Source organism: Oenanthe melanoleuca, chromosome 1A (assembly GCF_029582105.1).
Source record: "Oenanthe melanoleuca isolate GR-GAL-2019-014 chromosome 1A, OMel1.0, whole genome shotgun sequence".
In the NCBI taxonomy this organism is placed as follows: domain Eukaryota; kingdom Metazoa; phylum Chordata; class Aves; order Passeriformes; family Muscicapidae; genus Oenanthe; species Oenanthe melanoleuca.
This window is the reverse complement of record NC_079334.1, coordinates 47639060-47663169: the sequence shown is the minus strand read 5'-3', so window position 1 is coordinate 47663169 and position 24110 is coordinate 47639060.

Below are 24110 nucleotides of genomic sequence, written 5' to 3'. Positions count from 1 at the left end.
GAAAACCTCCCATAATTTTGCCTCTCTGGGTTAAATACACCTCTTCCCTTTCCTCCTCCATGTAAATTTTTTTCCAGCAAAACATATAAAAGTGTGCATTTCCATTTTGCTGAAATTCTTACAACACCAATTGTAAGACTATCTCTGTAGCTGTTTTTGCTGGGTTTAATTTAATTAATTGGAAGTATTTAAACTGGTGCCTCCAGTTGGAATGTCTTAGATTGGCTTAGCTAAATATCTTTCTATTGGTCCTCTTTTCATCTCCTTAAGTATAAGCATAACTTGTGCTGCTATTAATAGCCTCTCATGCAATTGATAAGAGTTATAAGAGTTGCCCACATGTCAGCTGTAATACTGGAGCACATTGAAGGTTGTTAGACAAGTCATCAGGCACAAGAAAGCCCATAGGTTAAATATGAACCAACTCATGGATTTCACAAAGGGCTATTGCAGTCCTAAAACTGCAGATACCAAATTATTTCCCATTATCAGCTCTCAGTTCAAGTTCTAGTAGTTAATACTACTAGTTCTCTACTTGTTTGAGTGAAGGATAAATAGCCTAATTTGTGAGTTCTTTCTATTGACAGATTTAACTAAGACAGCAATGAATTCCAACTATTTAATATCTGTAAAGAAAGATGTAAAGTTCATGGAAACCATGGGATCAAGACACAGGAAGCTAATTTCTTTGTGGTAATTTTAATAGTAAGATTGAAACCGTGGGCAGCTCGTGCACTTCTGACATCACAAACACTTCTGATGGGGTTTAATTTCATAACTGTCATGATAGCTAGTAATTGAGTTTCAGTGTAATTGGAAGTAATGGCTTGTGTCAACAAAACATCTCAGAAACACAGATTTACATAGTAAGATCTCTTGGTATGTACAGTTTAATCGAGCCATGACTGTAGAAGAAGCTGAATATTACAATTGGTGTGCTGACCGATAAAGACCCCATTACAAAAATTGCCCAAAAGAACCATTTAAAAAAATATTCCTTTCATATTAATTTGTAATTCAGGACTGAAACAACATAATTATTTGGCTACTTTGCTGACTTTTTGTTGAGGAAAGTGGAATCAAACAATAAACATTTCCTAAAATCGCAGCAGATACAGATGTAGAGAGAGAGCATTGAACTATCCAATATGGATATTTCTCCATAAAATGTTTACATTTCATTGTCCTATTAGGTCCAATTTGCTTATGTTTAAAACACAGGTGGAAGTACACAAATAATTAGATCTGTAATTTTCAGCTGTAGGTTAATCAGAAAGAATATGAATATAAAATATAGCATGTGATCATGATAAAGCAAATGAAATCCTAGAATGTATGAAAGGAAGTATTACTGCTAGAGATAAGGAAGTGTTAGAGCAATTAGATGAGGCACTAGTAAAACTTCCTCTGCAATAATGCACACACTGTTCTGATAGCCCATGTTTAGAAAGATTAATTAAACTGCAATAGTTGCAGAGAAGGGCTGCTAAGATGACCAGGGGAAAAAAGAGCTTATCTTGTAAGAGTAGACTAAAATAACTTAATGGAGTCTGATAGGGTATATCATTGCTCTCTATAAATACTTCTGAGGTAGATAAATGCTAAAGAAGGAGAAAGCTATTTAAACTAAAAGACAAGGTTGACACAAGAACAAATGGGTATAAATGGGAAAACTTAGGCTGTATATTAGAAGAGTGAGGTTCTGGAAGAACAAATCTTACTAGTTTAAAAGTGAGACAGGACAAGTACATAAGATATGTTTGTGTAAGAATAGGAAGGAGTTGCCAAGATGACTAAGAAAATCCCTTCTGCTTTCTTCTCAAATTTCACCTGTATGACCATCTGTATCTTCCATATTAAGAACTCAGAAAACAACCAGAATGCTGTTGTTTTATTGATAAATAATAAAAGACTATCACTATTGATTAGTTTGGTCATTCAAAATGCAAAGCATATCAAACTCCAGATTAATGATACATAGAACACTTACTAAGTCTGGAGTCCATGCTTAACTTGACTCTTTACCTCTCTAAAAGCAGACAATAAAATGGGGGCTTTCGAGGGATATTCTACTTTAGTGTTTTTGTGGAAACAATTGTGTAACTGGGAATACTGAGAGCAAAGGAATAGGAGACAGAAGCTTTCTTTCTTCCATTTCGGGAAAATTTTGCCAAAAAACCAGATTAGTAAGATATTTAAAATTCAGTACATCCTGCAAAGATGTGTCCAATTCTTTCAGACTTTCTTTTTTGCTATTCTGATTTGATATTATTTTCAGACCTTTTTCCTTACACCTTACATAAACTTTTTCATTAGCTTTCTTCTATTTTCAATACTTGCCAACATTTTTTCCCTAATTTATTTACTTTTGGTTTTATGTCCTTCATTTTTTTTTTAACTCCAAAGTAAATTTTGGAACTCGCATTTCCTTTTTTTCCACCTGTCTGTTAAACAGCTTTTACACCTAGAACAATTTTGTTCAGTCAGGTTGTTAATTTCTTAGGATGAGTTCAGTCCTCTGCTGCGAATGTTGTATTTCCTAAGTCAAAGGTGCCCAAGTTTCCCCTGACAATCAAGCTTATATGAATTAAGAAAATATTGTGGAGCAGCTCAACTGAATGAAATTAGCCCATTTTTTTTTCTCATCTGCTAGTTTTCTTCTTTCCTTGGTCAAATCTTCTTATGGTACCTTCTGCTGAGATTTGAGAATACACTGTACCTCAAGACCACTGGCATGTACAAGTGAGATTTTGGGTATCTGTAAATAATCTAGAGCATAAAATTACTTTGACCTTAAAATGGGGATCATGAAAAAAAAAAAATACAAAAAACAAGTAATGTGCAGGTTCAGTTAACAGTCAAAAAACAAATTATTTTTTCAGTTATATCTTTTGACAATCACTTATGGAAAATTCTGCATCTGTTGACCAGGGTGTTTTTGTTAGGTTTGTTTTTATGTTCTGGTTTGCTTTCATGGATATTTATTGTGTGTTGACCTTGACTGGTGACCAAGTGCCCACCAAGCTGGGTCAAGAATGAGCAAAGCAATGAGGTCCTTGGTTTAAAAGAAGGTCCTTCATTTAACAGAAGACTTCAATTATATTAGTGTAATCTGTCATCCCTAATTAACATCAAATCATCTAAAATTTAAAAATAAAACAAATTACTAATGGTGAGTCAACCTATTTTAGTAAACTTTCCTGTCTTCTCTAAACAATCCTTCATAAATCCATATTAAGTAGTAAGGTAAATTAACTACGTCAGAAAGTCACTTCAGAATGAGAATTCATTAACAGTGGCAACTTAGTAGGAGACAACATACCAGTCATTTCAAAAACTATTGAGAAGCCTTACTTGATCAAAAAGTTTGTATACTTGGGGAATGGGTAATTTAATTATCTGTCTCTCTGAAAAAAACATGTCCTTGTTGACTAGAGATGTAGGTATTAGTATATAACAAATTTATTAGTTCACTTAATCTAACAGCCCAACATCAAAGAGACTTTGCACTATAAATAAGCTCTGAAAAGTCACAAACCAAACAAGCAAAGAGGCAAAGGTTGAAAGACAAAAGAGGACATGCTGCTAAAAATCTCATTTTCCTGGCATCAATTTTTGCTGAAGTATAGCCTTCCTCCACCGTGCTGAAGGAAAGCATTTACCTTTGGAATACTGTTTGAAGTGTATATATTAACTTTTTGGAAGTTTGAAATAAAGCAATGTAAGCTATTCTCTCCTGGCCCACAAAAGTGCTGCCTTTGTCATTGTTGCTGCAGTCAGTTGTCCATTCCACCACCTGATAGCCACCTCCTTAGTGAGCAGAGGACTGCTGGCAACTGCTTCTAACTGGAAACAGACTGAGCAATTTCTTGATTATTTTTTATGACTAGTCCTCAATGTTTCTTCCTTGCCTAAACCCTAGCTGATGGAGCAGTGGTGAATCATTTGTGAATCTTTTCTCAACAGATATCCCATTTTCAAGTCAAATGTTCCATTGACCACAAAAATGGAGACATTATTGAGATAGCAATATGACTGGCAAAGAAAGTTTTAGAGAAGGCAGAATAATGTTTCTGTGGGGTAGAGCTTGGAAATGGGCTGTGTTCAAATGCATAGAAGGTAACCTCACATGGTGGACAGAGCGAGTAGGAAGTTCTCAGGTAAGTAAAATCAATGAGTTTTGGAAAGATTACAGAATCCGTGACTCAAATACTGTCTAAAGGAGAAGACTGGATTTTTTTTTGCAAGACATTCACAGGAGAAAAGTTAGGAACCTTCTGTGGAATTTGGGAAGTGAAAGTGAGATGGAAGAAAGAAAATTGTGAGAGGAAAAACTCAGTGCATTCCTTCTGGGATCTCTGCTGAAAATATGCGGTAGCCTTAACCCTCAGTTTAAGTGGAATACTTTGCTACTTTTCTTGCTGTGTGTTTTTGTCAGAATTATTCTTCCTTTGCCTTTATAATCAAGAGGTTGGGGTTTTTTTCTGATGTTTTAAAGTCAAACAGCCAGCTCTCAATGGATTATGCACTGATCACTAGAATTCACAATCTGTTCTTGTTTTGTGGAGGGACCCAAGGAGTTGCTTCAAGGTAGGCACACATCACACAAATGACAATGTTCCCTCACCATATAATAGCTTCTGCTGTCACTGGCACAGCTATGGAACAGAGCATTTGGGCCACTTGCAAAGGAGCAATTTCACACAGTCTGTGGATGTTGCCAAGGAATTCTTCACTTTTAGAATGCCAACATAAATCTGAAAGTCACCAAGCAAGTACTTATGCAGTTCAAATAATTAATTATTTGGATGAAAGATCATAAAATAAGTATATAAGAAAGCAAAAATAATCAACATATGCTGGCTTTAAAAATATTTTAGAAGCATTTAAGTATGATTAAATTACATCAAGTATGGAATAATACAGTAAAATACAGATGAAGGCAGTAGACAAGTAATGCTTGTTGCATTTGCTAAGGGTAGAAAGATAACACAAACAGATTTGCAGGGGTTTTTTTTTACTCTGGGAGGGGTTTGTGCAAAATTGGACACTATTTTTTTTGTGTGTTCAGCATAAGAGGAAGTTAGCTTTGCCTGTTGAAATTTCCCTGGAAATAATGCCAGTATCAGCAGTCATTTGATTTTTCAAAGACCTTTTTTCACTTCAGTCTTCATAATGAAAAGTTGCCTAAGGGGGTGATCCATAAAACATAAATAACAAGTTATTTTGTGCAAATGCAGCATTTATACTTTCTGCATAATGTAAACAAGAATTTAGATATATTTTAATATTGTTCTAATATCTTTTAAATGAGTTTTGTGTTTTGGTTTGGGTTGGGTTTTGGGGTTTTTTGCAAGAATATTTGGTAGCTGTTTAATTCTGAGACAGAACAAGATAAAATAGTGTTTTGGGAGGCAAAGATTAAAAAATGTAGATGGCACTTTAAACAAAATATTAAACACTAATTATAGACGTTGATAATCAATTACATACAAATGCAAAAGAAATATTGAATAATGGACTGTGCATGGTAGGAAGGACAAAGGTTGAATACTAAGGGCAGTAACAAAGGGATAAAGGCCTAACCTTTGTCATATCTCTGCTTTCCTATTTCTTTCTTTAATTGTTTTTCCAATTGGTGCATCTGTCTAATTGCAAACAGCTGCTGGCGGAATAACAGATTTAGCTGTTCTTTAGCAATGCAATGGCAAATGCTGATATATTTTACTTCAATAATCAGCATATCCTTATCAAGTAAACTTTCAGTGAGTTTCACATTTGATCTGTTTTAAGAAGTCCTAATATAATTCGGGACAATCAAAATTGTGACACAAAAATAAATTTCACAGTAATCAATGAACACTTGTGTCAGTTTTATTCTCTTTTTCATATAATGCAGTATCTGAAAACAATTCCTATATTAAGCACTGACAACATGCTTGTCCTCTTTTTTTGTGGGTTTTTTTTTTTGGGTTTTTTTGGGGTTTTTTTTGGTTTTTTATTTGGTTTGGTTTGGTTTGGTTTGTTTCTTTGAAATTTTTATATTTTTATTTTTATTTTTTCTTAGTAGAGTGTGCATGTTCGAGAGAGAAAGATGAACAGTCATATGCCATCGTGGTATAATTAATATTTCAGTTATTCTTGAAAGCATGAAGCAAATATCTGAAAATGTTTTTTACTCCAGAATGGACACATACTATATTGCAATTGAATTCCCTTCATAAATGTTGTAACTCCTCTTACTGCTTTGAAGTTATTTGAAGTTATCACCTCTTACCCTTTATTACAAAGAAGAAATTTTCTCTCAGTGGGCTGAATAGGATCTTTGAGTGTAAACCATCTATCTGTAGTCCTCTTACTGATGATTCAGTAATGAATGCACTTATTGTGCACAGGTATTATAAAGTATTGCTAAGTAAGGTGATTAGTTACACAGGAGGTCAAACTTGAAAGCACACATCAATGCCATTAATTTATTGGAAAAATTAATTTCACAGCCTTTCCTCTGAATTACCTAAAGAGTGCTGTTTCATTTTAAAATATCCAAAGACACTGTGCTGTCTTGCAGGTCACAGTTCAAATTTGATGGTCGACTTGTGGTCTTTGCAATGCTAAGGTAGACTAAATCTCCAAATGAATAGTTTTCATGACAGACAGGCTAATACAAAAAATGAGGTTGCTATAGAAATTTTGCTTTACAGCACAAGTTTCATAAAATAGAACTCAAAGTTGAGTACATTGGGAATGACCATGTGGGCCACTTACAGGCTTCAAAAACAGTAAAAGAAAGAAAGTCTACATTTCTGGACCTGTGAGGGCAAGAGAGAATTAATTTAACAGTCTATATTGAAAATTCAGTGTCTGAACTTTCAACTGGAGTAGGGATGGATTGGAAAACAAAGGATCTATCCTTTTCACAGGGGTCAGGCAATCACAGAAATTTCTTTCTTGAATTCATGTTTATGTATTGACCGACTGTGTGTTGGGAGTTAACCTGGCAAGCAGCTAAACACCATACAGCTATTTGCTCACTCTCCCCCAACAGGATAGGGAAAAGAACTGGGAAAAAAATAAAACTCATAGCTTGAGATGAAGGGAGTTTAACAGGATAGAAAACAAAGGGAAAATACAAATCCAAAATACAACACTGTACCACCTACTAGGTAAAATAATTAACTCTAGCCCAGCTGAAATCAGGATTCTGTGGTGTATATATTAGGTCCAGGATGAGAAAGGTAGCCATCAAAAAATCTGCTCTTACTTGAGATAGAATCTATGTCCAGAATGAAATGTATTATCATTGTTTTCTCAGAGTCCTGTTTTTAGAATTTTATAGTATTATAAATTTTTCCATTTGCTTGGTCCAGAAATTATGAGATTTGGAAAATGCCCGGTATTTTTCCCCAGTGGATGTATGCAGAATACATTAAATTTTGCACTGTGACTAGTGGTTCTGAACTTTCTCCTACAACCTTTTTGCTAATAACATTGGCAAAAACCTAGTTTGGGTCTGTGGTTTTGATATGCCTTCAATTCTTATTAAAGCTGTAAAAAGTGTAGGAAAACTAAAAGTAACTCTGAAGACAGGCATGAAAAATGTCAAATCAAGAAATAGGGTAACAAGACTTTTATTAGGGAGCTTAAGCACAGACTAGAAAAAGCATAAAAGACAGTACAGTCCACAACAAATGTATGTTTACGGATTGTGTCAAAACATACTGCGTGCTCAAGCAATATGGCTTGATTTGCTTATCACTCTACCTTCATTTTGTAATCAATGCTGATGATAATAATAATTCCTGTTACATGCTTTATAAGAAAATAACCCTTTTTCCAGGGTAAAATTGGGAAGGTAATAAGGAGCATTTCTGCATTGCAAATATCCTCTCTGGTGTTCACAGATGTACAGAGACACAGCTCAGGATTTTTGTGAATTCCTGAGTCACATTCAAAGTTGCCAGGCTGCTCACATCTGCCTGTGTTTACTTGTAATTGCTTTCCTGAACAATATCATCTAGGTAAGGAAATGGGGACAAGCAGGGGGTTGAAAGTCAACAGCTTTGCTGATAAACACAGCACATGTGTATTTAATATCATTTTTGTAGCCCAGACAGCTAATTTCCCTTTTCTAAAGTGAAACACGTAACATAGATTCAAAAGGCAGCACCATCTTTCAATGTAATAAAACTCTTTATTAATATTTTCAGAGACTCTGGAGGAATAAAAATCTTCAACTGAAATATGCCTTCTTGTCCCTTTCAAATCTAGAGTTAATACCCTTTTTGTTGTTGAATTCACCATCTCTTCTTTATTAGTGTGGTCATTGAGTATGGTCTTACCATCAAAATTTTACATGTCTACTCTCCCAGAAGCCAGTTCTGTAATTTATTCCTAGTTTATTTCTTGCTCAAGAAACATTCATCTTTGTAAAATAACTGAGGTAAGTTTTTACTTCACAATCAACTGTAGCTAAGCCTACAGTGCTACAGCATATATACAATGATACAGCATATATACAATGCTTTAGCAAAAACATCAAGACATTTTTATAAATATATATTCAAGTACAAAACCAAAATATTTGATTTGTTTTCTTTTGCCTTAAACAAAGGCATTTAAGTCAGTCTAGCAGAGTTTTTACACTTTGTGAACACTACAATTAAGTAATTCAATATGGCAAAAGACCGCTGGATGTGTTTTGTAATATATTCAAATTTAAGTTTAACTGCATGGTATAGAAAACATAGGAGTTATGTCTTTCTCAAAAATAAACTTCTCCGTGTAAATTTTGCTAAAGAGTAGAAAATGTCTGGAGATTCAGGTAAGACTGTCAGTCTGTCCTTTTTGAAGATATTTCCTCTATTTCATCCCTAGGGAATTCTAATCCAGCCATTTCTTGAAAGACCATTTCTTAGCACAGCTGACGTTTGCAAAGGCTGATCAATACCCAATTCTGCAGCTGATAAGATTCAGGCAGCATATTAAATGTTTGGAGTAGTTTTTACTGGTGAGAAATCAGTGAAATGAAAATAGGCTGAATATTATTTCCATTTAAACTGTATTTAAAGCTGCAAACTTGTTTGGTTTGGGGATTTTTTTGCACAGCTTTAAACCAGAACTTTCTACTGGCTTGTTCTTCCTGTTTCTCCAGAAGACTGTTTTTAGGTCTTTTTTGTTTTAAGCTAAATCTCTGGAACAGCAACTTTCACACTTGTACTTTTCCATTAATCAAAGCAGTGCTGCCTCTGTCCAGTCCTTGCAAATATTGTGTTAGTATTTTAAAGTTTATTAGAAGGTTTTCAAGTTAATTGAAAGGATTTGGAGGTCCATGACATGTGGTATTACACAGGATGGATGTTGAATCTGTTGTTTAAGGACCCTAGTCCTATCAATCTCTTCTAGTCTTCAGCTCTGAGAAGCACCATTCTCCTTCATAGTCTATGTATATGTCCCAGAGCACATCCATATAAACCAAAATTATGTATGATCAAATGACTGAAAGCATCACTGAATAGCTTCATTGGTTAAAAAAAAAAAAAAAAATCTGTGTTCAGAGACACCTATTTACATTTCTCACTTAGGTGGAAATATACCTAGATTTTTAGCCAAATGTAGTTGTATAGTATGAACTTTCCAAAGACACATTATTGAATTTTTAAACAATTGATTGAAAATATCAAGTCTGTTTCAGGAAATAAAATAATAATAAATAGGCAAATGAATTTTTATAATTTATTTTCTGTTCTCAGCAGTTAACCAGCTTTGTTTCTGCTATGTGACTCAATGATTAAAATCATAGAGGGGAGAAATTAAGTTTCCTTATTTTAAGTATTTTTTGCTTCTCTTACAAATTATCAATGCTATGATTAAAATTCTTCCTGAGCACCTCTTGATATGCTTGGGAATGACTGCTTTCAAAAAAATGTATTAACAGGATTATCCACTACATATTATGCATAATTTTCTCTGTGTTATTTATATGGCCTTATTTCAAATACTTCAGTACTGCAAAGGGAAAATATTTAAAAACATATATAAAATTTAATTTAGTACAGAATCCAGTTCTTTGACAAGAACTATACTTAGTGCTGATCTCAGTGCTTTCACAATAATACAGGGAGGATTTGTTAGCATTGAAAACATTGAACTGAAACTTGAAAGTAGAAATACTTTCTAAAATATTTTAAAAACCCCAAATTTAACCTACAAAATTTAAAATGCTCTGTAACATTATGAAGATCATAACAATTTCCAATACATCCCTCTTCCTGAAATGAAATACCAATGAAAAATTTCACTCTACTGAACACATCTGTCAAAATGGAGGATTTGAGAAGCTGAAAATTTACAATTTGTTTGTACAAGTGTGGAGTCATTACTGCTGTATACACTCTTAGATCCAAATCTGTTCCATACTATCACTGAAAATCTAGTTTTTCTACTATCACATCAGCAAACTTCAAAAGCTGATCATTTTGGAGAGTAGAAAGCAGCACTTCAAACAAAGCAGACACAAAGATGTTGTCAAGCTTTAAGAATGCAAGTGCATCAGCCAATATAATTAAATTTGATGATTGTCTTGGTAACACCCTCCTGAGAAACTCTTTAGGATGGTATAATTTCATTCTTTCATCTGTCAGGTATGACTGCAGCCTGACAGCTTAGCTAGATTAGTACACTTGTGACCAAAAATAGCCCATAGTAGCTGTCAGTCTTATTCTTTGTGAAATTCCATATAATAAAACCATAAATGCCAGGCTTAGAATGACAAAATGATAGAATGGCTTGGCTTGAAAGGGACCTTAAAGATCATCTGTTTCCAACATATGGACAGGAACACCTTCCACTAGACCAGTTTGCTTGGAATTCTATTCAACCTGGCCTTGAACACTTTCTGGGGTGGGGCATTCAAAACGTCTCTGGGTAACCTCTTCCAATGCCCCACTATGCACAGAGGAAAAAAATTGTTTCTAATATTTAATATGAACCTACTCTCTTTAAGTTTGAAGTTATTCCCCCTTGTCCTGTCACTACATGCTCTTGTAAAAAGTCTGGCTGCATCCTTCTTGCAGGTTCCCTTCAGGTACTGGAAGGCCACAATTAGGTCACCCCAAAGCCTTCTCTCTTCCAGGCTAAACAATCCCAATTCTGCCAGCCATTCCCCACTGGAGAGATGCTCCAGCTCTCTAACCATCATAGTGAGCTCTCCTGGACTCCCTGGACTCCCCTTCAACAGGTCAATGTCCTCCTTCCTCAGATGGGGCCCCAGAGCTGGATGCAGCACTCCAGGTGGGGTCTCACCAGAGTGGAGCAGTGGGGCAGAATCCTCTTCCCCCACAACTTGTGACACCACTTGTCCCTGACATTCATCACAATCTGAGCTATTGACCACAGGATGTGACTGTCCAGCCAATTTCTTATCCATCTAACACTCCACCTATCAGATCCATTTCTCTCCAGTTTAGAGAGAAGAATGTCATAGGGGATCGTGTCAAGAGCTTTACAGAAACACAGATAAATGACATCTGTAGCCCCAAATGCTCTTTCTGGAAAGAAATCTGAACTGACAATACTAAGAGTAAGAAAGCAGTTTGGATATGGTTGCAGGCTGCTTCTTCTCTGCTTTTGGTTTTCATAGTCTACAGCCAGGGTCCTGTTTGCTGCTCACAGGGAGTACTGACGTACACACTTCTGGCATGTTTATTATAGGCTGAATCCCACAGTTACCACTCAGTCTTGTTTTCACTGTCAGATGCTCACTTGATGCTTTCCACCACAATTTCCTTTACTGGGTTTCCAAGAGCCTGAAAAAGGTTGTGGAGGAAATGCTCTGACAGATCTCATTACACAATGTGGCTTGCCAGCATACCTCTGACAATCTTTAGTAACAGCTCCTGAATCCTACTAGTCTGAGAAAGGATAATTAAACTCATTCAGAGCCAACTCTGCTTCTACCAGAGACAGTACAGAAGCTTTTTATAGTGAAGTAACAGCTGACAGTAAGACTGAGAAGCCCTTGATGCAAGAAGCCTATAATATGTATATAATTACATGGATTGCTTTGACACTTGCAACACATTAAAATGGTAAGAAATACTATATTATACTATACATACTATATTCTATCCATTCAATTTTCCTTTTGCTTATTTTTAGGAAGTTAATTCTTTAGAAAAATGTTTGCTGTTATAAGATGCATAGACCACAAATGTATCACATTTTTTGAAGTTTATTTTAACTGCATTAGCTTTAATTGAAGAAATAAAAATGTTTGATTCTGTAATTGCTGAAATCCCTCATCTCCTACTTTTGACTTCCTTCAAGGAAATAAGGACTTCAGCCATTTGCAGTCCCAGGCATGCAGGATAGAAAATGTTTTAAGGTCACAACTCCACCTGAAAAATGTAGCCTAGATCAAATAAAATTTTTTCAGTGTCAAAAATCTATTAATTATTTTCTCCAATCCATATCTTGAATTCAGCACTGTGATATGTTCCGTATATTTGACATTTAAAAATATCCTTATGATTTTGCTGTGTAAAAAAAGCAAAATGAAAAATTATCCTCTCAGTCTTCAATTTGCACATGGCTGTTTAAAACCAGCTGGAAATTAAACTCTAAGAAAATGGCTCCCCTTTCCCCCACCCCCTCTGGTGGCAGAAGCTATGGACAAAGATAACAATTTACTGAAAACAAATAGCAATGGAATAATAAATTTATAGCAACAATATTAGCAACAAAAGTATGCAAATAGAGGGTGATTTGATACAAAATGTGCTCACCACCGTGGCTCAGTTTGGCGCGAACAAGGTGGCAGATGTTTCCACACTCCAGCAGTGACACAGCTTTTCCCAAGGCAAGGACAACGTGGTGGACATTTCACACCCAGCACCACATGGCCTGCCATGACAGCAAAAAGGCAGTGATGGACAAATCCCCCAAAACCCGGATTGTCTGCACTGCACCGCGCTGCCCACGCCTGGACCGCTCGTTCCGCTGGGCTTGGCTCCAGCCCGCAGTGCCCAGCTGGGCTTGGCTGGGCAGGACTCAACCCAGATCCCCTCAGCACCCACTTCTAGGCTGGGCTCCCTGCTTGGAATTGCATTCTCCTGAGGGATGGGAAGGCACAGGCAATGGCAGAAGACGAACAGAGTCTGTGATGTTGGTCCCCTAGGAAGAAATGGAATAAAATGGCCCTGTTCTCATCTACATTCACCTTCTTCTTCCCCCTGAAGCCAGGACTGGCCAGTGATAATGTTTGGCATAGAACAGCACCAAGCCACACCCACAAGGCTCTAGGGTCTGCCCTTTCTCGACACCTGCAAGCAAAACTAGGATGTTCATTAAGAGTTTTTTGTATTTAAATGCTTCAAGTGTTTACGTACATTTTGACCAGTGTAGAATAGCTTTTCTTTTGATTTTCATTCCATAAATTATAACAATTATAAAAAAAAATAAAAGTATGGAATTCTCTGTGATGACAAGGCATTTAATAAAAGTACAATAAACAGGTTGGAATAAATCTTGACAGATAAAGTAATCCACCCCCAACTGAGGACTCAGCATGCTTTCTATTTTATTAAGGTAACCAGTTCTTATAACCTGTCAGTTACAGATGCTGCACTACTTACTCAGATAATCTATTCCTGTGCTCAACCATTCTCAGCTTTAAAATACTTCTACCTGATGTCTCCCTTACCTCCTCCTTCCTTCAGTGAAAGCCTGTTACTCATCATTATATCTGCAGAGAATAAGAAGGATGGATTATTCCTTTTCTTCCTGCCACCTTTTTTGTATTTGAAGATGGCTTCTATATGTCCTCTCAGCCTTCTTTGTTATAGACTACAAAGCTCAAATCCTTTTTCATAGGTTAATTTTCGTGGAGTTCTGATCATTCTCAGTCCAATATAATTGATGGTGATATATGTGACTTTGCTGCATATTGACAATGCAGCAGTAATCAGCTTCCAAGAGATGATCCTTCCTCAGTGCTTACTGGCTTTCATAGTTGGATGAAAACTCTGAAATACAGCAGTAATAAAGAGCACAGTACTGTCCCACCCTTTCCTACTCTATCAGGATAATACACTTATTCATATCATAATGTTATCTAAGAAAGACAGTGGATGTAGAGATTAAGATAATGCAACATAATTCTTATCACTTGCTATCAGATGCAAAGTCTGGTTTCACTACACTTTTCATCAAATCAGAAGATATTCTAAATTATTTTTAAAATTAATTTTTTAGATTTATAGAAATATAGTGTCTGGTGCAGATTATGGTTAAAGAGGAGATAAAATTCTAAAACCACAAAATAAAGTGTGCAGTACACGGTGGAGTACACCTTCATAACATTATTTTTTCAAAAAGTAATTTATTTTGACAGTGCAAGATAAGCTCTCTTGTTTTAAAATAATTCAGAAGACATTATCCCCACATGAAATCTCTGAATAGAGACATAATCACCATAGACAATAATTTTTTGATCCAAAATTGTGAGGAAAAATAGATTTACTGTGTAACGAATTCTGATTAAAAAAATTATTGGTTGTCATTAAAATAGTAAGAGAAGGTACAATTTAGGATTCAAAGTACTAAATCTACTTAGGGACAGCTTACCAAAAGTTTTAAGTGTCTCCTACAAAGAGCTGTGCTCTCAGATTTTCAAACAGAGGGATCAATGTATTTAGCTACATATCTACCTATCTGTTTGGGTAAATCTGCCTGTTAAAAATAGTGCTGAAGTAAGACAAGGCTGATTTTCTGAAAAAGAAGAAAAACAAAGATTTGTGTGAGACATAGGAGGTATGAGTGATAAGAAATGTGTTTCCTGGTAGCCATGATAATCTGAGGGAAGTTAATTTATATTTTTAAATACCATTACACTATCTCAAAATTAATCTGATCCAGTGAAGCAGAAACACTTTACATGGAGACACATGCTATTCTGGGATATTCAGAGTCTCATCTCTGAGCAGCAGCAGTGATGACTTACGTCTGTAACAACAGGCTCAGGAGCTCTACTGTGATGGCTGTTTCAGGATTCCTGCCCATCCTAATCAAAATTGATGCACATAACTTGTCCACTAGCATGGCCATCTGTTAGCATGGCATACTGCCCACTCAAAAGGTATTATGCCAATTTCAGGGTTCCAGCTTAAGATGGATTTAGAAGGCAACAAACAGAAACAACATAGTGCATTAAAACCAGCAAATAGCAGTCTATCCTTTGGGAATCCTTTAGCAAGGGCTTGCAAATTATACCTGATACCTTAGCAATCTGTCCTACAATCCGTATCTCCTGACCTAAACTAGAGAGAGAATATGAAAAAAGAGCTTCAGAAAGTGTCAGCAGATTCCTATGCTGCCAAACAGCCAATAGAGAAAGGAAATTATTTCCCCCTTCTACACAATGCTCATGTGGCCACATCTACAGCACACATCTAGTGCCCAGGTCGGCCTCCCAGCTGATCAACCACATCACAAAGCTGGTCAGAGGGAGGAGCACTTGCCCTGTGATGAGAGACTGAGGAAACTTTGCTTATTCAGCCTAGAGGAGAGGTGGTTCAAGGGGAAATTCACAGCAGCCTTTCAATAATCCTGGTGATTCTGAGGAAGAATCCAGCCAGGCATTTTGTAGGAGTGTGTGGTGGGAATACGAGAATCAGGGGGCACCAACAAGAGCAGAGAAGGTTCTGATGGGGTGTGGAAAGAACCATTTTCACTGTGATGATGGCCAAGCAGTGGGATAGGTTTCTGAGTCACGAAGAATACATCCATCAAGGCTCTGAGAAACACACTAGCTAAAACCCTGAACACCCTGGTCTGATCTCAAAGCAAACCTCCTTTTGTGAAGGATGCTGCCCTAGAGACATCCTGGGATCCATTCCAATCTGGATCATCTTGCAATCCTTCATACAGTCAATAAAGAAAGTGATGCTCTTTCAGGAGATACCTTAGATCATACCATTTTATTTTTTTGTCAGTCTTGCATCAGAAAATAAAAGTTTCATGAAACTAGAAGAAAAATGTCCTTTTACAGAACTTCCTGCAAACACAATAAATAAAGAATTCAGGTTCCTGCCTCATTTGTATTAATGTAAATGTAGAGAGCCTGGCTACTTGAGATTTGTGTTCCATGAAATCCCAAAGACAAATCCTGACAAATCAGATTGCCCTCTGGTTTCTTTACATGAGCAGTGATTGCTACTGAGACTAAAGAAACACTCTGATACTGGATGGTATAAAAATATCCATGAAGAGGACACAGCTGTCATTGAAGTATACATAGGATTGATTAGCTGCTATTAGTCTATGGTAAAAACAAATCTCTACTAGATTCTCATTTTAATAAGTAAAACTTTAGCAAAAAGTTATACCTCAGTTTAGCAATTCACTATCACTCTACAGATGTATTACTGTAAACACACATAAATATAACCAAAATAAAATGAAGGTAATTACCTAAATTGCATCTTGCTTTTAAAAAAATCTAATTTCCCTGCAGTTCGCACATTTTTTTATTTACATTGGATAGGAGAAATTAGACAGATGATTTTCAATTGAAAAAGAAAATAATTTTATTTTATTTTTTAAGTCAATATTATTGGGGAGCAAAATTGAGGTCATTAGAAAGTGGTTAACAGAGTAACACAATAGGCAGATAAAGTAAAGTATATAAAAAAAAATTTAGAAAGTAGTTCTTACATAATTGGCAGTCCTATTTCACCTTTGGTAGAAATCTTCCAGTACCACAGCAATGGAAACCCAGGGCTTGCTCTTCATCCCAGTTGTAATTCTACATTTAACACCATGCTCAGCCTCACAAAAGCTGCAGCTGAATTCTCACAGATGAAGAATTCTTGGGGGTAATGTTTTTGTAGCCTACAGTTTCATTTGGTAGCTGTTTCCACATCAAATACAACTGTGGTTCTTGGCTTTCTTTTTTTTTTTCCCACAATCTGAATCCTAGCCATAATCCTAGCTTTAATTAAAACACTAACCTATGGCTGATCTGTAGGTCTGGACATTTCAATCATGAAATTTTCCTTACTGAAAAAAAAAAAAAAAAATAATTTATTATTCCTCATGTTATTTTGGGGGCCTTTTTTCTGTTCTACTCTCACCAGAGCTCTGGGTTTCTTCCTAGACACCCTAGACTTTTCCCAGACTGTAAATTCCTTGGACAGAACTCCTTTGGCACTGACTTTTCAAATCAGTCTCACATTGAACTCCTGGATTTCTCCTTTTCCTAATCTAACCAAAACCCTGATATTCACACTATATGCAATCCTAGAAACCTTATAACCATTAATTTTTTGATGCAAGGGTTACTGTGACTGCCCTAGATTTCTGGCAGCACCCCTGCTACAGTTTGGCTTATTTTACTCAGAAAGCAAGCAGAATTTCAAGATTAATGTTAGAACTGAGAAATGAGAAAGATTAGGACTTTAGCTGGAGTAACCAGAGCAGAAAGAAGATCCTATGGGACAATGTGACAAAATGCTATATACTCTGGGTGAAATCAGCTTAGGGTTGACAGAAAGAGAAAGCCATGCTATAGATTGGTGCAATTTTGGTGGGGAAATGATCCCTTGGACAGCCATGCTTGTAAGACAGGTTGTTTTGTTATTCAGAGACTTCCTCCTGTGAAGTGCTGAATAAATAGAATTCAGATGGTGAACAAAACAGATTTCAATCTGTTCTTGCTTTTGTGTAGATGGAGTTTGCACAGGCATTTGTTAACAGCTCTACCAAAATAAACACAGGATACAGAATTATTAACTTTGTTCAGCATCATGCCTCCATTCTTTATTTCCTCTTATGGAATATAGATTTCCAAAAACCCAGATTCCCCAAGACGAAGATCTTTATGTCTTTGATACACTAATGAATGTCTGTGACTCTTCACCATAATGTTTAATTTCCAACCAAAGATTTTCTTGAAAATGGTCAAGTGGGGGCAAGGCATTTAATAAATATCTGTGGAGAAATGGATAATTTATATAAACCAAAATTTTCCCCAAGGAAGAACAAAATTAATTGACAGTATAACTTTAACAACTTTAAATTTCTACATTATATATTAGAGTTAGAATATTGTTTAATCATTACTTCTTTTGCAAAGATTAGGCTGTGTATTATGTGAAAATCACCCATTCTTTTAATTAATTTAACATAAACTGTCTCAAGATTTGCCAACCCACTTAAGTGCCTCAATAGGTTCCTCTGGTATTGCAACATGAGTATATAACAATATTTCTTGCTAAATTATAGTTCCAGGAATTCTCAATTTCATTATTTCTAGTTTCCTTATTTTATGAAGGATAGAGCATTTTCAAACTTTGGTTTTTTGTGGGGGGTGGTATTTGTGTTTTTTCAAGTGAGCTTGTTTTGCCTTTTTTTTTCCTGAATTGATCTTTATTTTACACCGATTCTTTCTCTGCAGTATATTAAAAAGTTGTACTAGGAAGTTTTACATTTTATTTTTCTGATTCATGGGGAATATTTTTGTTGGTCTTTTTGGTTTTCTGATACCAAACAGTCCTACTATCAAACAGTGTCACATTGAAAAACAAGAATATTTTGAATATACATGAAAGACTGGTTAAAGTTACAATGCAAATAATTATATTACATCAAGGAGAGGAGAAATATGGAAGACAGGCATCTATCAGGCAGTCCTGCCATCAGTATCTGTGTTCAGCAGGCCTGATCTGAAAGGTCACTACAGTTAAAAAAAGATTTTCCATTCACTTGACTGGGATCAGTCACAAGCTGCTGAGGATAACAGATATTTTCTAGCTGTCACAGTGCAGATTTCAGCCTGGACCCCATTGCTCCATGCCCAGACTTTCTGTCTCTGTGCTGGTGGTTAGATACTCCCATGTAACTCACTGCTGAATACTCTACAAGCAGAATGATATGCCACTGTTACAATAATATTTCTCATTTTTAATCACTTTAAATTTCTGTGTTAAAATTAAAGCTTCTCCTTGAGTCTCTCCCAGAAGAATTTGAACAAGGCAGTATAACAACTTTTGCTTTAGGTTTTGAGTAGCTATTTAAAATGCTGAGCACTCCATCACATATATTCACAATGCATCACACCCTGAGATAGATTGTTCTTGTCTCTCCTTATCTGCAGCAGAAGGGAAGGCATTATGCATAACTTTCTTTTCTCCCCTTGTTCATTCATCCACATGAGGTACCAGGCTGATATTGAGCTCCTAGACCAACACAGTGCTGGCCTTTTCATGACCAATTTAATTAACTACCCAAGGAAAAAAACCTCTTCTGGTTCTTCATGCCTTCCTACTTCTCTTGTATTTCCAGTTTACACCTGCTTTTGGAGTATATGATTAATTTCACATACTTTTAAACTTCAAATTCTGAAAGATTAACTTAAACTTCTAGTCATGGAAAGAGACTTCTTCCATTTCAGACAGGGGAATATCCCTCTGTCAGTGCCTATCTTTCCCAATTGCCAGTGTACACCCATCTTTATCTATTATTTTCCCCAATGTCAAGAGTCAAATTCACTAACCTGTTGAATGATTTTGCATTTTTATTATAGATATTGACCTAATAAATCTATTACCTGGTGTCCTCATGTCATCTTTTGCTTTTCAATTCATGCTTAAAATACAAAGAACAGCATAAGACAGCTAAGAATTTGATCGATATGTGCAGCATGTGCTTTGGTGCTATCACACAGAACAGGATGAAGAAGTTTGATGTGTCTGGGTAAGAAAGAGTGGAAAAAAATATTAGGATTTCAGACATCACAAAAAAAAAAAAAAAAATTAAAAGATTAATGGAATTATCCTGTCAAAGATTTCCAGGGAATAATATGTTGTGTAAAGAAATTTAGTTTTATTAGACACTGCATAAAGATGTACTATATATGAAAGTAAGAAATACCAACAAAAGGAGATACATATTGAGGAAAACAAAACTTTGAAGGGATACCCTGCAAGACAAAAAGTGGCAGTAGGATTTTATTTGTTGCAACTTTAGGAAGTGAAAAAAAAAGTGCATTTCAGGAGGTCAGAGGCTGCACCCTGTATGCCTTTTCTTCTTGTGGCAGTGACAAAAGATAGTTGAGTCTTCATATGTGTGTCCATGTTATACATTCTTCCTTTGTGCTGAGCAATGTAGCATGTCCTAAGATAAGAATACCAGGTGAGTATTGCAGGGTACACACAGCATGAAGACGAGGAACACCTTTTTTTAGGGTGAATGTGTAAAAGATGTGGTCAAATACAGAAATAAAGTTCTGAAAAAGCTACATGGGTATATGGTTTGTGAATTATACAAGGCCAAAGACTAAGTCTGTATGTTTCTAGAAAAATTTGCTTATTTTATAGCCCTTTAGATGTAGACTGCTGACCAAATCTGAGACTAAGTAGACCTAGGCACACCTAGAGTTCTCTGACAAGTTTAGAAAGCAGCAGAGTCTCACTGAAGCACAAGACTCAACACAAAAGACCACAGCCTTATTATATTATAATCCATTGTAATAGACAGTAGAGTTGTTATTTAGGTTGTAATAAATCTAATCATAATCATCCCCATAATCACTGTGTCCTACTTCTAGCACCTGGCTGAGAGCCTATCCTCGACTACGTCACACTCGTCTTGTGCCTTCCAGCAACAACGCAAAATATAAAACTACAAAAAATCTCTACCATTGCTCCAATCTCTAATTAGAACTTCCATTTTTGCCAGTGAGCAGCTTATGCTGAGAATTGAAGAATCATACTGCTGATGCTGCCTTTTCCTATTGAAGTACCATGCATCTGCTAGAAAGGCTAAATTTTTGCTGCTATTGTCCAAGTTCTAGAAATACATACTTTTATTTATATACACAGACACAGACACACACATACTCAGCATCAAGGTCCAGGAAAGAATATTTGATCTCCACAGTGTACAGGCTAAATAACACTTTCTTTTCAATTGCTGTATTATATTATCACCAAAAAGTAAATCCAGAACAGTGGTTTCTAAGTGACAAGCAACCACACTAAAGCAGCATTTAAGAAAGGTATGTGAGACTAATTCTTCCAAAGACTTTAAGAAATGGGTGGGTAGTGAGAGATAAGCTGGCTGCTACTCCTTTCAATGAAATATATTTGCAGAAAGCAGTGACTCAGGGACTGTCAATCTTGCTTAGCAAGTAGAACCATAAATGAATCCCCCAGAGTGACAATTTTCTCATTAACATTAAAGATCATCTGGAATCCCATTAGTAACACACTCATGTCTAGAGCATATAGAAGGTACAACGTAATGAAGCTAACTAAATTGGGAACAGAGTGAGGCAAAAGTCTATTTTACTCTCCTTTGGAATGGATTCTTAAAATATACTTTTGAGAACAGGCATGAAAAGAGAACAAAAATGAAGATAGAGTCAAATATGCAAAAGGGGGTTGTGGCTCATGACAAGACATTACAAGAATGGCAGTTGGAAGGATTTATTTCAATAAAATACTCTTAAACCTTAGAAGACTGCCCTTCTTTTGTCTAAATTTTTGTGAGCTAGCTGCAAATAAATGAGGAGAGATTCGAAAGGTGATTGGAAAAAAAGCAGTCTGACAGACAATCTTTGATAAGGAAAAGTGACATGAAGGTGACTGTACTTTAACATCCACCAATCTGTCTTCCATTTTCTGAACCTCAGTTTAAAATGACTGAACTAGCCAAAGGAACAGAATAAAAATTACTTCAATCAGCATGAACACAGGATATATGGGAAGCAGAAGGATATGATCCCATTACTTCACAATTATCTGTCACATTAATTCCTCTTCTGTGTAGATAAAAAAGAGATGCCACATACTATGGTCTTATGCTGTGAGCATAAGAAAAACATCTGAATAGACTCCTGTGCCTTTGTATAAAAAAATATTTTCTGCAAAAATAGCATTAAAGAGGCTGTTTATTCTACTCTTTTTAAATTTAACATTTGTGAAGTTTTACTACCTTAGTTTCCTTACTTGAAGGAGTTTTCAGAGATTTATTTTCCTTTCTTATGCACTTTCCAAAAGTTTCTGAAGTACTATGCTCTCAATTTTTGTAGCATGTAGGGGAGGATTTTTAAACATGCTTCTGAAATAACTTCCTACTAACCAGCTTGATATCCAGCTTAGTATCACTGTGAATATGGAAACCTCAGTCACTTTCAAATGCTTCCATTTTTAAATAAGAGAGGAAATGCATTCAAAAGTCGGCAGGGGAAGAGATCACTCCAATCTGAAAACTAGGACAAGGTAAGCCCAAAGACCAGGATAAATCAATCTACATGAAACAGGTATTTCTAGGTGTGTTGGTTTTGCATGACCTGGTTTTTGGCAGGGGGGACCATGGAGCTTCTCTGTGAGAAGCTGCTGGAAGCTTCCACCATGTCTGGCAGAGCCAATGGCTGCTGGCTCTGAGGATGGACATGCTGCTGGCCAAAACTGGGCCAGTGAGAGAGGCAGGGAATGCCTCTGTGATATTTAAGAAGATCAAAACAAAGTGGGCACAATCTGGTTTTTCTAGTCAGAGAAGAGGAGGAGGTGAGAATGTGTAAGGAAAACAACATGGAGACATTGAGGTCAGTGGAGAAGGAGGGCAGGAGCTGCTCCAGGACCGTCTGCCCGTGGGAGGGACTCACATTGCAGCAGTTCTGGCAGGACTTGTGAGATTTGGAGATGCACTGGAGAAGTTCCTGGAGAACTGTCTCCCATGGTTGGGACCCCGTGGCCCCACAGGGGCAGGACTGCTCTCCCAGAGCAGCAGTAGAAAACCTCAGGTGCTGAACTGACCAAACCCCCATGCCCTGTCCCCTGCACTGTCTGTAAAGGAGGGAGAAAGGGGAAGAAAAGGTGTTCTTTAAGGGCCTCTTTTACTTCTCCTTTTCTTCCTCTGACTCTGTTAGTAGTAAAGTCACTTTATAACTTGAAGCTGAGCCTGTTTTGCCCTTGGAGTGCTTTCTCCCAGTCCTTGTCCCAGCTCAGGAGCTTTTTGTTAATTTTTTCACTGTCCTATGCCCAGCAGGGCAGGGTGAGCGAGCAGCACTCAGGGGTGCCGGCATTGGGTCAGTGCCAAACCACAGCACTAGGTGTCCAATACATTCCATGATCATGTTATCAAAACAACTCATAATTTTCAATGATTTTACCAACATAGCACATGGGATAGAGGGGGCTACAAGAAAGACTAAGTGTCATATGGAAAATATAGAAGTAAAAGGAAGAAACCCAAGGGTTTCTCAGATACACAAATAAGCTCAGATACAATATCAAGTATTCCTGTCTTATCTCTAATTGCTATAGATTTTCTTTTGTAATATAAGCAAAGAAAAGTTGCTTACAAAAATGAGCCATATTCTTTCACTGTAAGAATTATTTAATTTTAATAGATTTGCCCAAGTGACTTATTTGTACCAGTCTATCTGTGTAATATTCAAGGCTAATTCTTGTTCATTTAACACAAAGCTCTTCCAATCATTCATTGCAAATAGTCCACTATAATTGTTTATATATTCAATGGCAACCTTAGTGCCAGAATTTCCTAACATTTCAGTGGTTTTTCTTTACAACTGGAATATTTTAAGTATTTTTCAAGCAATTTGCTAGATTTTAAAAAACAGTGTAAAGTGAAAAAAGAGCATTCATCTCACGTATTTTATGAACTCTTCCTTTTAGTGAGTTGACAATCTTTAGACTATAGATCCTTCTTATTTTATTAAATTTTGTAACATCATCAGTGGCATTGTTAGCCCCCCAGGGAAGATTTTACAGGAAAATGAGATACCTGCTTTGCTAGTAGATTTACTAATCCTTCAGTATGTTGTCATAAAAGATGTGATGTTTCTGAATCCTTATCTGAAATTATTCTGAACTGTACTACTGAGTGACTTCTTGGTTTTTTCTTTGCCATGGTTTCCACCCTTTTCTTAAAAGCTTTGTGACCTTCTGTGAATTGGCATGGATTTCTTTTTTAGTACAAAAGTTTTATTTCTGTTGTCACAAAAAAATTACACCTACTTCAAAATCTAGAATTGCTAGTTCTCCTTGATGAAAGCAATCATAAAGGGGCAACACAATCAAATAAAGTTA